Source organism: Pan paniscus, chromosome 7, assembly GCF_029289425.2.
Source record: "Pan paniscus chromosome 7, NHGRI_mPanPan1-v2.0_pri, whole genome shotgun sequence".
Classification (NCBI taxonomy): domain Eukaryota; kingdom Metazoa; phylum Chordata; class Mammalia; order Primates; family Hominidae; genus Pan; species Pan paniscus.
Window position 1 is genome coordinate 122,543,685 of NC_073256.2, and position 16,005 is coordinate 122,559,689.

General features: G+C 36.1%; 1 pseudogene; it reads right to left on the reverse strand.

The window, feature by feature from the left end:
- Window positions 1-1,136: 1,136 nt before the first annotated feature.
- On the reverse strand, window positions 1,137-3,247 carry LOC103786649 (transmembrane and coiled-coil domains protein 1-like; annotated as a pseudogene).
- Window positions 3,248-16,005: the final 12,758 nt, after the last annotated feature.

Consider the following 16,005-nt stretch of genomic DNA (forward strand, 5'->3'; position numbering starts at 1 on the left):
TGTGTGTCTCTAATAATATTTGCTCTACATGTTGGGATGCTGTAGTGTTGGGAGCATATATATTTATAACCATTGTATCGTCTTGCTGAATTTACCTCTTTATCATTACATAATGACCTTCTTTGTCTTCTCTTATTGTCTTTGTCTTGAAATCTATTTTGTCTAAATATAGCTACTCCTGCTCTTTTCTGTTTTCCATTGTCATGGAGTATATTTTTCTATCCCTTTATTTTCAGTCTATGTGTGTCTTTGTAAGTGAAGTGTGTTTCTTGTAGGCAACAGGCCGTTGAGTCTTATCATTTTTATTTAATCCATTCAGCCAGTCTATGTCCTCTGATTGGAGAGTTTAATCCATTTGTGTTCAATGTTATTATTGATAAGTAACGACTAACTTCTGCATTTTATTTGTTTTCTGGGTTTTCTTTTGTAGTTTTATCTTCCTTCATTCCTTCCTTCCTTCCTGTCTTATTTTCGGTGAAGGTGAGTTTGTCAGATAGTATGTTTTAATTGCCTGTTTTATTTTTTGTGTATACGTTGTATGTTTTTTGGTTTGAGGTTACCATGAGGCTTGCAAATAATACCTTATAACCCGTTATTTTAAACTAATAACAACTGAACTTTAATTGTATAAACAAAGAAACCAACAAAGAAGCAAAAGAAAAACTAATAAAAACTTCACACTTTATCTTCCCACTTTTAAACTTTCTGTTGTTTCTATTTATATCTTATTGTACTGTCTATGTCTTAAAAAGTTGTTGTAGTTATTATTTTTGATTGGTTCCCCTTTTATCTTTCTAGTCAAGATATGACTAGTTTATGATGTTATAATATTCTGTTTTTCTGTGTATTTACTATTACCAGTGAACTCTGAAACTTCAGATAATTACTTACTGCTCATTAACATTCTTTTCTTTCAGCAGTATACTTCAGATGAGATTGGTGTGTTCAGGGTGGTATGGACGTAGACACAGCTGTATACTTCAGATTGTTGGTTCATGTTAAGTAACTGTTTAAGATTCACATTCCAAAGAAAATCATGCTACACAAAAATTATCCAAGATTTTTGCCCTAAAAATTATTGGATAAAATATAAAAAGTACTATTGTAATTGTGTCTCTTGTGAATAAAACATCATTCTATATGTAAACAGATTCACTCAACCCTTTGGTTGTAGAAAACTTCAGAGTCGGTAAGTTGCTGTCTAACTTCCTGTTGCATGCACTTGCCAGAGAAAAGTGAACAATGCCTTTTGTGCCAGCATCATTTGAGGATGAAAAGAATCATTTCACATAGCTGAAGGGGACAGCCTGGTGCTTCCAGAGAAAGGCAATGAAAACCACAGGGAATAAAGTACTGAACACCGCATTGCAAGTTTGCATAAGGGGGGCCACACTGTTGGCTACCATGGAGAAAAAGACCAAAAGGACTGCCATGACAGCCAGGAAGATGTCGATGACTTTGTCCAGAAGATTCCAGGCAGTGGCATTCTCCAGCCCTTCTAGCTCCACCACCTGCTAGTGCTGCATCATGAATATCCAGCTCCATCTTAGAGACGCAGGTCTGGCATGCCTCCTGGATTTCCCAGGCCCATCCTGATATGCAAATTTTTCCCTGCTGGCCAGTTCCTGCTTCAAGTTCAAGATTTCATTCTGATGAAGCTCCTTTAGGTCATTCCTTCTTCAAGTTCAAGATTTCATTCTGGCGAAGCTCCTTTAGGTCATTTCGTTCTTCTTCTAATCATTCACATCTATTTCACTCCTCCCATAAGGTCTTCATTATTAACAAATTGTCCCTCTGGTAATGTTCCTTGAGAGTGTCAAAGGATTTCTCTAGCCTGGCCTGGGTTTCCCAGATCTCCTGGATCTCATGTAATAGTGCATCAAATCCCAGGCTTCGTATGTGCAGGGTATTCTTTTTGGAGCTGGATGTTCCTACAGTTATGCCACCAGTGGTGCTGTTGACTCCCACTGAGCCTAAAATAGTCCTAGGACAATCTTTCTGACTGCCATATTGTGGGCATCACTGAAAGTTCAAAATCACTCCCAAAGCCTTCCCCTCGTCATCCACTTGCCCTACCTCTAAACAGTACTTTAGGTTACAGATGTTGTCTGTACTGCCAAATTTGTTCCAAATCATTGAGGCAAAATCTCTGGGTTTTGAGACCATGGTCCCTGCTGCTGAATAGCTGGCCTGAGAGAAACTGGAAAATCTACCTTTGACACCACCTGCCACACCTTCACTGAAGCCAGTCACCTTCACTCCCACATCCTTCAGACCCTGCTGCATGTTCCTAAAGACATCCTTTGGTTGCTGGGGGATCCCATTCTACTCCACCTCTTACAGCATCCTGTGGTAGTGCTCAAGCTTCTTTTGTACCTGGAGGATGATTTGGGCAGATTTCTGGTTCTTCTTCTCGAAGTCCTGCTTGATTCAGCCAGCCTACTACTTGTCCGAGCTGTTGGCAAGCTTCAAGTACTCAGCAATGCTGTCATCCCAGGCTGTGCAATCTTGATCTGTTATGTGAGCATCAGGATCTTCTGCTGCAGGTGAACAATAGCAGGATTTTTTTTTTTTCACTGAGGGTCTGTTGTTCCATCCATGGAGTCTGTGTGAATGCTGTCATTAGTACTGGAGAGCACTGCACTAGATGTCTGAGTGAGGCTGCTTACTTCCAACCACTTAATCCACTCTGCAGTTCCCTCCTCTCTTGGCAGACATGCAGCAGCAGCAGCACAAGTTATTTCCATTATGGTGGAGCTGATAGGGGCATCAGCTGTGGATGAAGACCTGGGTTGACCTGACTGCATAACAGCTGTCATCTCCTAGCCATATTTCCTGATTTGGGAACTTCCCTTGGGGCTTCTGGCTTGTCCTACCTACTACGCAAGCTTGTTCCTCTCTTCATCTAAGGTGGCATTTTAATCTTCTGTAGGACATGATTCAGAGCTGTGGAGTGGGTGGAGACACCATCAGTCTCAGCACATGCATTCTGGCTTTCCAGATCCATTTCAGGTTCTGGATTGGCCTGAATTTGCTGCACATGGTATGGAGACACTGATGTCCTCCTGTGCTGGTGCTGGAAGAGATCCTTCAAGCCTTAGCTAATCACATTAATGTTTTTCCTAACATTGTGGGTCATTTTAGACAACTTTTTTCCTGATTCTATATGCTTTCCAGCCTCTGCATCTTGTTGTTTGCCTCTAGGATCAGAGTCCTCATATAAGTATTCACTGCCCACATGCTCCATCAGTAGACTTAATATGCTTATTTGCAAACTTATTTTCTTTAACACACCAAGAGTGTTAAATTATGTAGGCATTTGCTTCAACAATGACTGTGCATGCAGCCATGAGATTAAGGGTTCATGCCGCCTTCATTACTCTTCCTCAAGCACTTCTAAGGTATATGAGAATCATTTTAGGAAAAGCTCCTAAAAATCCCAACAATAGCTTTACTTTCTTTGCATAGATAAGGATGAACAATTGTTATCCAAAATGTTTCCCAAAAAGTTCTCTTAAAAAATCATAGAAACAGAAGATCCATATGAAAAGAGAACCAATCTAGGAGGATGGATATTGTGTCTTCTAAATCTTGTGACCAAGAGCAACTGTTCACCAAATGTTAGCATCTGTAGAAAGTACTAACTGTGAATGTGTTTTCTCCAGAAATTACTACTGGTGGGGAGGGGAGAGGCAGCCAGAGTCTTCACAAGCACCATCTTTCAAGCTGAAGTACTGCCTCCAGCCACTGATGCCATGTCCCCTGGTTGATCCCTTCCAACCAACCTCCTCATGCATCTTGCCCCAACCACCTCAGTCACCACTGCTTGTGACTTATCCTAATTCTTTTGCCATTGTCTTTCATAAGGCAGGAGCTTTTAATTTTAATGAAGTCCAACTTATCAATTATTTCTCGTATGGATCATGCCTTTGGTGTTTTATCTAAAAAGTCATTACTATTTCCAGGATCATTTGAATTTTATTTTAGCTTATCTTCTACAGTTTTATAGTTTGTATTTTAAATTTATGTCGATCATCCATTTTGAGTTAATTTCTGTGACAGATGTTAAGTGTGTATCTAAGATTTATATTTTGCATGTAGATGTTCAGTTGTTCCAGCATCATTTGTTGAAGAGACCATCCTTGTTCTATTGTATTGCCTTCACTCTTTTGCAAAAGATCAGTTGACCATATTTATGTGGGCCTATTTCTTGGCCCCGTATTCTGTTCCATTGATCTACTTGTTCATTCTTTTGCCAACAACACATTTTCTTGATTACTGTAGCTTTATAGTAAATCTTGAAGTTATGTAGTGTCAGCCATCTGATTTTGTTCTTCTGCTTTAACATTGTGTTGGCTATGCTGGGTGTTCTGCCTCTCCATATGAACCTTACAATCAGTTTGTTATCTACAAAATAACTTGCTGAGTTTTAAAATTGAGATTGCATCAAATCTATAGATCAACTTGAAAAGAACTGACAATATTAAGCCTTCCTATGCATGAGCATGGTATATCTTTTTATTTATTTAGTTATTCTTTATATGTGTTATCAGAATTTCACAGTTTTTCTCACATAGATCTTATACATATTTTGTTAGATTTATACCTAAGTATTTCACTTTGGGAGGTGTTAATGTAAATGGTAAAGTGTCTTTAATTTCAAGTTTCACTTGTACATTTTTGCATCTGTGTTTATATGTAGAAAAGTGATTAACTTTTGTATGTTAACCTAGTATCCTGCAATCTCACTTTAGTTATTTATTAGTTTCAGGAGTTGTTTTGTTAATTATTTGGATTTTCTACATAGATGATCAATTCATCTGTGACCATAGTTTTATTTCTTCCTTCCAATTTTATTTCCTTTTCTTGTCTTATTGCATTAGCCAGATATCCAGTATGATAGTAGAAAGCAGTGCTGAGAGGAGACATCCTTGCTTTCTCCCTGATCTTAGTGGAAAATCTGCAAGTTTCTTACCATTAAATATGATGTTAGCTGTAGATTTTTTGTAATTATTCTTTTCTTAGTTTGCTGTGAGTTTTTACCGTGCATAGGTGTTGAATTTTGTCAAATACATTTTCTGCATTTGTTGATATAATCATGTGGCTTTTCTTCTTTAGTTCATTGATATGATACATTACATTATTTGATTTTAAATGTTAAATCAGCTTTGCATACCTGGTATAAAACCCACTTGGTCATGGTGTACAATTTTTTTAGACATTGCTGGATATGATTTGTTAATATTTTGTTGAGAATTTTTGCATGTATGTTTATGAGCGATATTGGTCTTTAGCCTGGTTGTGTGTTTGTTTTTTCTTCGTGATGCCTTTTGTCTTGTTTTGGTGTTCGAGTAATGCTGGTGTCACAGGATATGTTCAAAAATACTTTTTCTGCATCGTCTTCTGGAATAGATTATAGAAAATTGGCATAATTCTTCCTTACATGTTGGGTAGACTTCATGAATAAAACAGTTTGGACCTGGTGATTTCTATTTTGGGAGGCAATAAATTATTGATTCAAATTATTTACTAGATTAGCCATGCTCATATTGTCAATTTTTTCTTGATTAAATTTTGTAATATTATATGTTTCAGCAATTGGCTCATTTCATCTAGGTTATAAAATCTGTGGGTATAGAGTTGTTCATAATTCTTTATTATCCTTTAAGTTTCAATAGGATCTGTGGTGATCTTACAATATTAGTAATTTGTGTCTTCTCTCTCTCTCTCTCTTACTCTCTCCCTCTGCCTCCCTCTTCTCCCACTCCCTCTTCCCTTCTCTCTGTTAGCCTGGCTAGAGACTTATCAATTTTTTTTTATTTTTTATTTTGTTTTGAGGCAGAGTCTTGCTCTGTCACCCAGGCTGCAGTACAGTGGCACAATCCCAGCTCACTGCAACCTCTGCCTCCCGGGTTTGAGCAATTTTCCTGCCTCAACCTCCTGAGTAGCTAGGACTACAGGCATGTGCCACCATGCCCAGATAATTTTTGTATTTTTAGTAGAGACTGGATTTCACCATGTTGGCCAGACTGGTCTCGAACTCCTTGGCCAGACTGGTCTCAAACTCCTGACCTTGTGATCTGCCCACCTCGGCCTCCCAAAGTGCTGGAATTACAGGTGTGAGCCACCACGCCCAGCCAAGACTTATCAATTTTAATGATGCTTCCAAAGAACCAGCTTTCAGTTTTGTTGATTTTTTCTATTGGTTTTATTTTTTCTATTTCATTGATTTCTGTTCTAATTTTTATTATTTATCTTCTTCTCCTTACTTTGGATTTAATTTAAACCTTTTCCCCTAGTTTCTTAAGGTGGAGGCTTAAGTGATTAATCTCACATTTTTCTTTTTCTGTAAACATGTATTCAATACTATAAATATTCCTCTGAACATTCATTTCATTGTATTCCACACATTTTGATAAATTGTATTTTCATTCTCATTTAGTTCAACATATCTTAAAATTTCTCTTAAGATTTCTTCTTTGATCCATGGGTTACATAGAGGTGTGTTGTTTAATCTCCAAATATTTGGAGATTTTTCAGATAACTTTCTGTTTTTTTCAATATTATTATTATTTTTAAGTTCTGGGATACATGTGCAAGATGTGCAGGTTTGTTGCATAGGCAAAAGTGTGCCATGGAAGTTTGCTGCACCTATCAACCCATCACCTAGGTATTAAGCCTAGCATGCGTTAACTCTCTGCCCTAATGCTCTCCCTGCCACCCACCCTCTCCTGACAGGCCCAGTGAGTGTTGTTTCTCTTCCTATGTTCATATGTTGTCATTGTTCAGCTCCTACTTATAAGTGAGAACATGTGGTGTTTGTTTTTCTGTTCCTGTGTTAGTTTGCTGAGGATAATGGCTTCCAACTCCATCCATGTCCCTGCAAAGGAAATGATCTCATTTCTTTTTATAGCTGCATAGTATTCCATGGTGGATATGTACCACATGTATCCAATCTATAATTGATGGGCATTTGGGTTGATTCCATGTCTTTGCTATTGTGAATAGTGCTGCGCTGAACATATGCGTGCATTATCTCATAATAGGCTGATTTATATTCCTTTGGGTATATACCCAATAATGGGATTGCTGGGTCAAATGGTATTTCTGGTTCTAAATCTTTAAGGAATCACCACAATGTCTTCCGCAATGGTTAAACTAATTTACATTCCCACCAACAGTGTAAAAGCATTCCTATTTCTTTGCAATCTTGCCAGCATCTGCTGTTTCTTGACTTTTTAATCCCCATTCTGACTTGCGTGAGAGGGTATCTCATTGTGGTTTTGATTTGCATTTATCTAATGAAAGTGATGCTGAGCTTTTTTTCATGTTTGTTGGCTGCATATATGTCTTTTTTTGAGAAATGTCTGTTCATGTCCTTTGCCTACTTTTTAATGGAGTTGTTTATTGAATCTTCAATAAAATTTACAAGAAAATTGTAAATTTGCTTAAGTTCCTTGTAGATTCTGGATATTAGGCCTTTGTCAGATGGATAGATTGCAAAAATACCTCTTTGCAAGTAAACTGGAAAATCGAGAAGAAATGGATAAATTCCTGGACACATAGACTCTCCCAAGACTGAACCAGGAAGAAGTTGAATCCCTGAATAGACCAAAACCAAGTTCTGAAATTGAGACAGTAATAAATAGCCTACCAACCCAAAAAAAAAAGCCCAGGTTCAGATGCATTTACACCTGAATTCTACCAGAGGTACAAAGAGGAGCTGGTACTATTTCTTCTGAAATGAAAAGGAGGGACTCCTCCCTAACTCATTTTATGAGGCCAGCATCACCCTGATAACAGAACCTGGCAGATATACTACAACAAAAACAACAAAAATAAAACTTCAGGCCAATATTTCTGATGAATGTTGATGGAAAAATCCTCAATAAAATACTTGCAAACTGATTCCAGCTGTACATCAAAAAGCTTATACACTACCATCAAGTCAGCTTCATCCCTGGGATGCAAGGCTGTTTCAACATATGCAAATCAATAAATGTAATTCATCACATAAACAGAACTAAAGACAAAAACCACATAATTATCTCAAAAGATGCAGAAAAGGCCTTCAATAAAATTCAACATTCCTTCATGTTAAAAACTCTCAATAAACTATATATTGAAGGAACATACCTCAAAATAATGGCCATTTATGATAAACCCACAGCCAATATTATATTGAATGGGCAAAAGCTGGAAGCTTTCCCCTTGAAAACTGGCACAAGACAAGGATGCCCTCTCTCACCATTCTTATTCAACATAATGTTGGAAGTTCTGGCCAGGGCAATCAGGCAAGAGAAAGAAATAAAGCGTAGTCAAATAGGAAGAGAGGAAGTTGAATTATCTTTCTTTGCAGATGACATAATCCTATATCTAGAAAACCCCATCGACTCAGCCCAAAAGTTTCTTAAGCTGATAAGAAACTTCAGCAAAGTCTCAGGATACAAAATCGTTGTGCAGAAATCAGAAGCATTCCTATACATCAACAACAGACAAACCAAATCATAAATGAACTCCCATGCATAATTGCCACAAAGAGAATAAAATACCTAGGAATACAGCTAACAAAGGAAGTGAAGAGCCTCTTCAAGGAAAACTATAAACCACTGCTTAAGGAAATCAGAGAGGATACAAGCAGATGGAAAAACATTCCATGCTCATGGATAAGAAGAATCAATTTGTGAAAATGGCCATACTGCCAAAAGCAATTCGTAGATTCCATGCTATTCTGTTATTAATTATAGTTTAATTCTACTGTGGTAGAACAGAACATTGTATGATTTATATTCATTTAAACTTGTTAAGGTGTTATTTTCTTATCCAGCATGTGGTCTGTCTTGGTGAATGTTCTGCGTAAACTTGAGAAGAAGGTAATCTCCTATTTGTGATAAAGTGGCCTATAGACCTCAGGTAATACAGTTTATTAACACTGATGTTCAGTTAGACCATCCTTATTTTCTGCCTGCTGGATCTGTCCATTTCTGACAAAGGGGTGTGAAAGTCACCAACTATAATAGTGAATTCATCTATTTCTCTACACGGTTATGTCAGATTTTGCCTCATGTATTTTGATGTGCTATTGTTAAGTGCATACATATACACATTAAGGATCATTATGTCTTTTTTAAGTATTTGCCCAATTATCATTAGGTAATACTCCACTGTCCCTGACAACTTTCCTTGCAGTGAAGTCAGCTCTGTCTGAAACTACTCTTTCTTTTGATCACTGTTAGTGTGGCATATCTTTGTTTACTTTTTATCTATATGTGTCTTTATAATTAAAGTGGGTTTCCTACAGACAACATATAGTTGAGTCTTGTTTTTGATCCAATTTGGCAATCTCTGTCTTTTCTTTGATGTATTTAGGCCACTGATATTTAAGATAATTATTGATATATTTGTATTAATATCTATTGTACTTTTTGCACTTTACTATTTGTTGTACTTGTTCTTGGTTCTTATTTTTGTCTTCCACATTTTTTTTCTTTTTGTGGTTTTAAGTGCATTTTAAAGTATTCCCTTTTCTCTTTCTTGAAATATTAATTATACTTTTTTTTTTTTTTTAGTCATTGCACTAGAGTTTGCAATATACTTTTGCAACAACTAATACAGGTCCACTTTTTTGTTGTTTGTTTGTTTTTTTGAGATGGAGTCCCACTCTGTCCCCAGGCTGGAGTGCAGTGGCATGATCTCGGCTCACTGCAACCTCCGCCTTCCAGGTTCAAGTAATTCTCCTGCCTCAGCCTCCCAAGTAGCTGGGACTACAGGAGCATGCCACCATGCCCAGCTAATTTTTTTGTATTTTTAGTAGAGATGGGGTTTCACCATGTTGGCCAGGATGATCTCAATCTCTTGACCTCGTGATCTGCCCACCTAGGCCTCCCAAAGTGCTGGGATTACAGGCGTGAGCCACCGTGCCCAGCCGGGTCCACTTTTGAATAACATTATACCACTTCATGGGTTATGCAAGTACCTTGTAATTTAAAAAAATCTCAAATTCCTCCCTTCTGTCCCTTGTATCATTGCTGTAATTTATTTTACTTATACATGAACATACAAAAGCATATATACAGGCATACCTTGGTGATATTGTAGGTTCAGTTCCATGCCACTGCAATAACGTAAATGTCACATAAAGCAAGTCGTGAATTTTTTGGTTTCTGAGCGCATTTAAAAGTCATGTCTACACTATGCTGTAGTATATTAAGTATGCAATAGCATTATATCTAAAATGATGTACAAATCTTAATTGAAATAGCTTATTGAGGCCAGGTGCGGTGGCTCACGCCCGTAATCCCAGCATTTTGGAAGGCCAAGGCGAGCGGATCACGAGGTCAGGAGATTGAGACCATTCTGGCTAACATGGTGAAACCCCATCTCTACTAAAAAATACAAAAAAAAAAAAAAAAAAAATTAGCCGGGCATGGTGGCGGGTGCCTGTAGTCCCAACTACTCAGGAGGCTGAGGCAGAAGAACAGCGTGAACCTGGGAGGTGGAGCTTGCAGTGAGCTGAGATCGCGCCACTGCCCTCCAGCCTGGGTAACAGAGCAAGACTCTGTCTAAAAAAAAAAAAAAAAAAAAAAAAAAAAAGTTTATTGCTTAAAAATGCTTGTAATTATCTGAGCCTTCAGTGAGTCATAATCATTTTGCTAGTGGAAGTTCTTGTCTCAGTGTTGATGGCTGCTGACTGATCAGGGTAATGGTTGTTGTAGGTTGGGGTGGCTGTGGCAATTTTTAAAAATAAGATGATAATGAAAATTGCTACATTAATTAATTTTTTCTTCATGAAAGATTTCTCTGTAGCATGCAATGCCATTTGAAAGCATTTTACCCATAGTAGAACCTCTTTCAAAATTGAAATCAATCCTCTCAAACCCTGCTGCTACTTTATCAAATATGTGATGTAATATTCTAAGTCCTCTGTTGTCATTTCAATAATGTTTACAGCATCTTCACCAGCAGTTAATTCAATCTTAAGAAACCACTTTCTTTGCTCATCCTTAAGAAGCAACTCCTCATCCATTCAAGTTTGGTCATAAGAGTGCAGCAATTCAGTCACATCTTTAGGCTCCACTTCTAATTCTAGTTCTGTTGCTGTTTCCACTACATCTGCAGTTACTTCCTCCACTAAAATCTTGAACCCCTCAAAGTCATCCATGAGGATTGGAATCAGCTTAGTCCAAGCTCCTGTTAATGTTGACATTTTGACCTCCTTATATGAATCATGTTCCTAGTAGCATCTAGAATGGTAAACTCCAGAAATTTTTTAATTTACCTTGTCCAGATCCATCAGAGGAATAACTGTCTATGGCAACTATAATCTTACAAAATGTGTTTCTTAAATGATAAGACTTGAAAGCTACTTGATCCCTGGGCTACTGAATGGATGTTATGTTAGCAGGCATGAAAACACTCTTACGGAGGCATGAAAACATTAATCTTTTTGCACATCTACATCAAGCTTTTAGATGACCAGCTGAATTGTCAATGAGCAATAATATTTTGAAAAGAATCTTTTTTTCTGAGCAGTAGGTCTCAACAGTGGGCTTAAAATATTGGATAAGCCATGCTCCAAATAAATGTTCTCTCATATAGTCTTTGTCATTCCATTTATGTTACACAAACAGAGTATATTTCACACAATTCTTAAGACCCTTAAGAATTTTGGAACAGTAAATGGACATTGGCTTCAACTTAAAGTCACCATCTGCATTAACCCCTAATGAGAGAGTCATCCTGTCCTTTGAAGCATTGAAGCCAGGTTGATTTCTCTTTAGCTATGAAAGTCCTAGATGGCATCTTTTTCCAGTAGAAGACTGTTTTGTCTGCATTGAAAATCTATTGTTTAGATTTTCACCAATGATTTTGTTTAGATCTTCTGTATAACTTGCCTCTTATACTTTATCATTTTTTCACTTTGCTCTTTCTTGTTACGGAGATGGCTTCTTTCCTTAAACCTCATGAATCGATCAATAATAGCTTCCAACTTTCCTTCTGTAACTTCCTCTCCTCTTTCAGCCTTTATATAATTGAAGAGAGTTGGGGCATTGGTGTGGACTAGGCTTTCATGTAAGGGAATGTTGATGCTGATTTGACCTTCAATCCAGATCACTCAAACATTCTTCATATCAGCAATTAGGCTGTTTTGCTTTCTTATTATTCCTGGGATCACTGGAGTAGTGCTTTTAATTTTCTTCAAAAACTTTTCCTTTGTGTTCACTACTTGACTAGCTGGTGCAAGAGGCCTAGCTTTCAGCCTGTCTTTGCTTCTGACATGCCTTCCTCCCTAAGCTTAATCATTTCTAAGTTTTGACTTAAAGTGGGAGATGTGAAATGCCTCCTTTCACTTGAATACTTAGAGGTCATGTAAGATAATAATTTGCCTAATTTCAATATTGTGTCTCAGAGAATAGAGAGGCTGAAGAAAAGGGAGAGAGACAAGACAAGGGAACGATCAGTTGGTGGAACAATTAGAGCACACACAACATTTATCAATAAATTTCACTCTCTTATATGGTGCAGTTTGTGGCACCCCAAAACAATTACAATGGTAACATAAATGTTCACTGATCACAGATCACAATAACAGATAAAATAATAATGAAAAAGTTTGAAACATTGCAAGAATTGCCAAAATGTGACACAGAGACACAAAATAAGTATATACTCTTGGAAAAATGGTGCCAATAGACTTTGTCAATACATAGTTGCCACAAACATTCAGTTTGTAAAAAGCACAATATCTTTAAAACACAATAAAGGGAAGCAATAAAAAGACGTATGCCTGTATACATGTACATAAGCCTACATAATTGTATATATTGTTGCTATTTTTTGTAAAAATTGTTATCTGTTATCTGTTATATCAACCAATAATAAGACAAATGAAGTAAAAGTTTTTATTTACCTTCACTTATTCATTCTCCAATGTTTTTCTTTTCTTTATGTGGGCCTGAAGTTCTGATCTATATTACTTTGTTTATTTCTGTAGAACTTCTTTTTAACATTTCTCACAAGGCAGGTCTACTGGCAATAGTTCTATCAATTTTTGTTTATCTAAGAAAGCATTTCTCTTTCACTTCTGATGGATAATTTTGCAGTGTACAGAATTCTAGGTTGGTGGTTTTTCTCTGTTAATGCTAAATATTTCACTCCACTCTTTTCTTGCTTTCATAATTTCTAAGAAGTAAGATGTAATTTTTATCTTTGCCTATCTGCAGCTAAGGTTGTTTTCTTTTAATTTTTAACCTCTGCCTTCTCTATTCTGTTCCATTGATCTGGAACAGAATATTTTTATATCAGTCTATTTTTATATCAATACCATGCTGCCATGCTGTTTTGGTTACTATAGGCTTGCAATATAATTTGAAACCAGGTAATGTGATACCTCTAGCTTTGTTCTTTTTGCATAGTATATTGGCTATTCAGGCTCCTTTTTTTGTTCCATATGAATTTCATGATTTTTTCCTAAGGCCACATATCCACAGCCAACTCATCTTTGAAAAAGTAAACAGAAATATATAATGAGGAAGGACACCCTTTTCAATAAATAGTGCTGGGAAAATTGGATTGCCATGTGGAGAAGAATGAAACTGAACTCCTATCTCTCACCATATGCAAAAATCAATTCAATATAGATCAAAGACTTAAATATAAGACATGAAACTATAAAAATACTAGAAGAAAACCTAGGGGAAACTTTTTTGGACATTGGTCTAGACAAAGAATTCATAATTAAGACCTCAAAATCAAATGCAACAACAACAAAACACAGAAAAATGAGACTGACTTAAACTAAAAAGTTTCTGCACAGCAAAAATAGAATGAACAGACAACCTGCAGACTGAGAGAAAATATTTGCCAATTATGCATTTGACAGGGGACTAGTATCCAGAATTTAAAAGAAACTCAAGCAACTTTACAAAAGAGATTCAAATACCTCCATTAAAAAGTGAGCAAAGGACACAAGTAGACATTTTTCAAAAGAAGACATACAAATGGCTAATAAACATATGAAAAATTCTTTACATCACTAATCATCAGAGAAGTACAAATTAAAACCACAATGAGATAGCATCTTATAACAATCAGAATGCCTATTACTAAAAAGTCAACATTAATAGATGTTGGCAAGGATATGGAGAAAAGGGGACGCTTATATGCTGTTGGTGGGAATGTCAATTAGTACAACCTCTGTGGAAAACAATATGGAGACTTCTCAAAGAACTAAAAATGGGAACTATCATTTGATCCAGTAATCTCACTACTGGGTATATAACAAAAGGAAAAGAAATCATTAAATCAAAAAGATACCTGTGCTCATATGTTTATCACAGCACTATTCAAAATAGCAAAGACATGAAATCAACCTAAGTGTCCATTATTGGATGATTGGATGAAGAAACTTACAGATCCATTGGTAGTTCTATTTTTAGTTCTTTGAGAAATCTCCAAATTGTTTTCTATAGAGGTTGCACTGATTGACATTTCCACAAACAGTGTATAAGCATTCCCTTTTCTCCACATCCTCGTTAACATCTGTTATTTTTTAACATATATGTATGTATGTGTATATATATACACACACACACACACACACACACACCACATTTATATATCACATTTTCTTTATCCAATCATCCACTTGATTTGGGGAAAATTCTCAGTCATTATTGTTTCAAATATTGCTTCTGTTCCTTTTTCTCTTTCTTCTTTTGGTATCAACATTAAATATGTATTACACTTTTTGTACATGTTCCATAGTTCTTGGATATTCTGTACTTCTGTTTCTATTCTTCTTTCTCTTTGCCTTTCAGTTTTGGAAGTTTCCTTTATCATATCCTCAAGCATAAAGACTCTTTCCTCAGGTGTGTCCAGTCTACTAATGAGCCCATCAAAAGCATTTTTCAGTTCAATTACATTTTTTTTAATCTCTAGCACTTCTTTTTTTTTTTTCCTTAGAATTTCTATCTTCTGCTTTCATTCCGTTGTTGCATAGGCTGTCTACTTTTTCCAGTAACTCCCTTAGCACATTAGTCATAGTGTAAAAAAAAATTTCTGGCCTGATAATTCCAACATTCCTGCCATATCTGACTCTGGCATGAATCTTATCAGTCTATCTTATGATTAATTCTCCATCTTTTGGTAAGCCTGTGCCCCTGGTCTGTAAACTTCACTGTTATTTCTCAGGTTTTTTGTTTTCTATTGCTGCTTTGTTTGCCACTTAGGTGGAGCAGGATGGCTGGAGTGGGCTGGAGTTGTGTATTTCCCCTTTCCTATGTGGAAGGCTAGAAGAATGTTCATGATTTTTTTTTTAATTTGGCATAAAATTCTTCCTTCAAGGGATATTTTTATAACTCTTAACATATGTCCTTGGAAAATCCTGATATTTTTCTCAGCAAAAATGTTTTTATTTTATTTATTCATTCTTGAATGAGTATAAATTACAGGATTCTAGTTTGACAGCTTTTCATTAGCAGCACTGTGAAGATGTTGTTCCATTTGTCCTGAACTCTATTTTGCTTTTGAAATATTTGCTGTCCCATAATTTGAATTTTCCAAGTTTTTCCCTATAATTTAAGTTCTAATTAATCTGCACTGTGGCAGAAAAAAAATACACTATATCAAGACTTTGAAATGTATAAGGCTTGCATAAGTGCTCTATGATCCATTTTGATAAATGTTTCAAATGTACTTGAAAAACATGTATATTCTGTAATTAATTGGCATATTCGAATATGCCAATTAGATCAAGTTGGTTAATGGTATTATTCAAAACTTTGACATCCTTATTGCTCTTTTTTTGTTTGCCTATTCTATCAGTTATTAAGAGAGGTGTGTTAAATTCTTCAACTAAGATTTTGGATTGTCTATCATTTTAAATCTTAACTTTTGGTTTACATATTTTAAAGCAGTTTTCAAGTGCCTGCAAATTTAAAATTGTTAAATATTCCTATTGATTCAAATGTTTTATAATTATAAAATATTTTGTAATTATAAAAT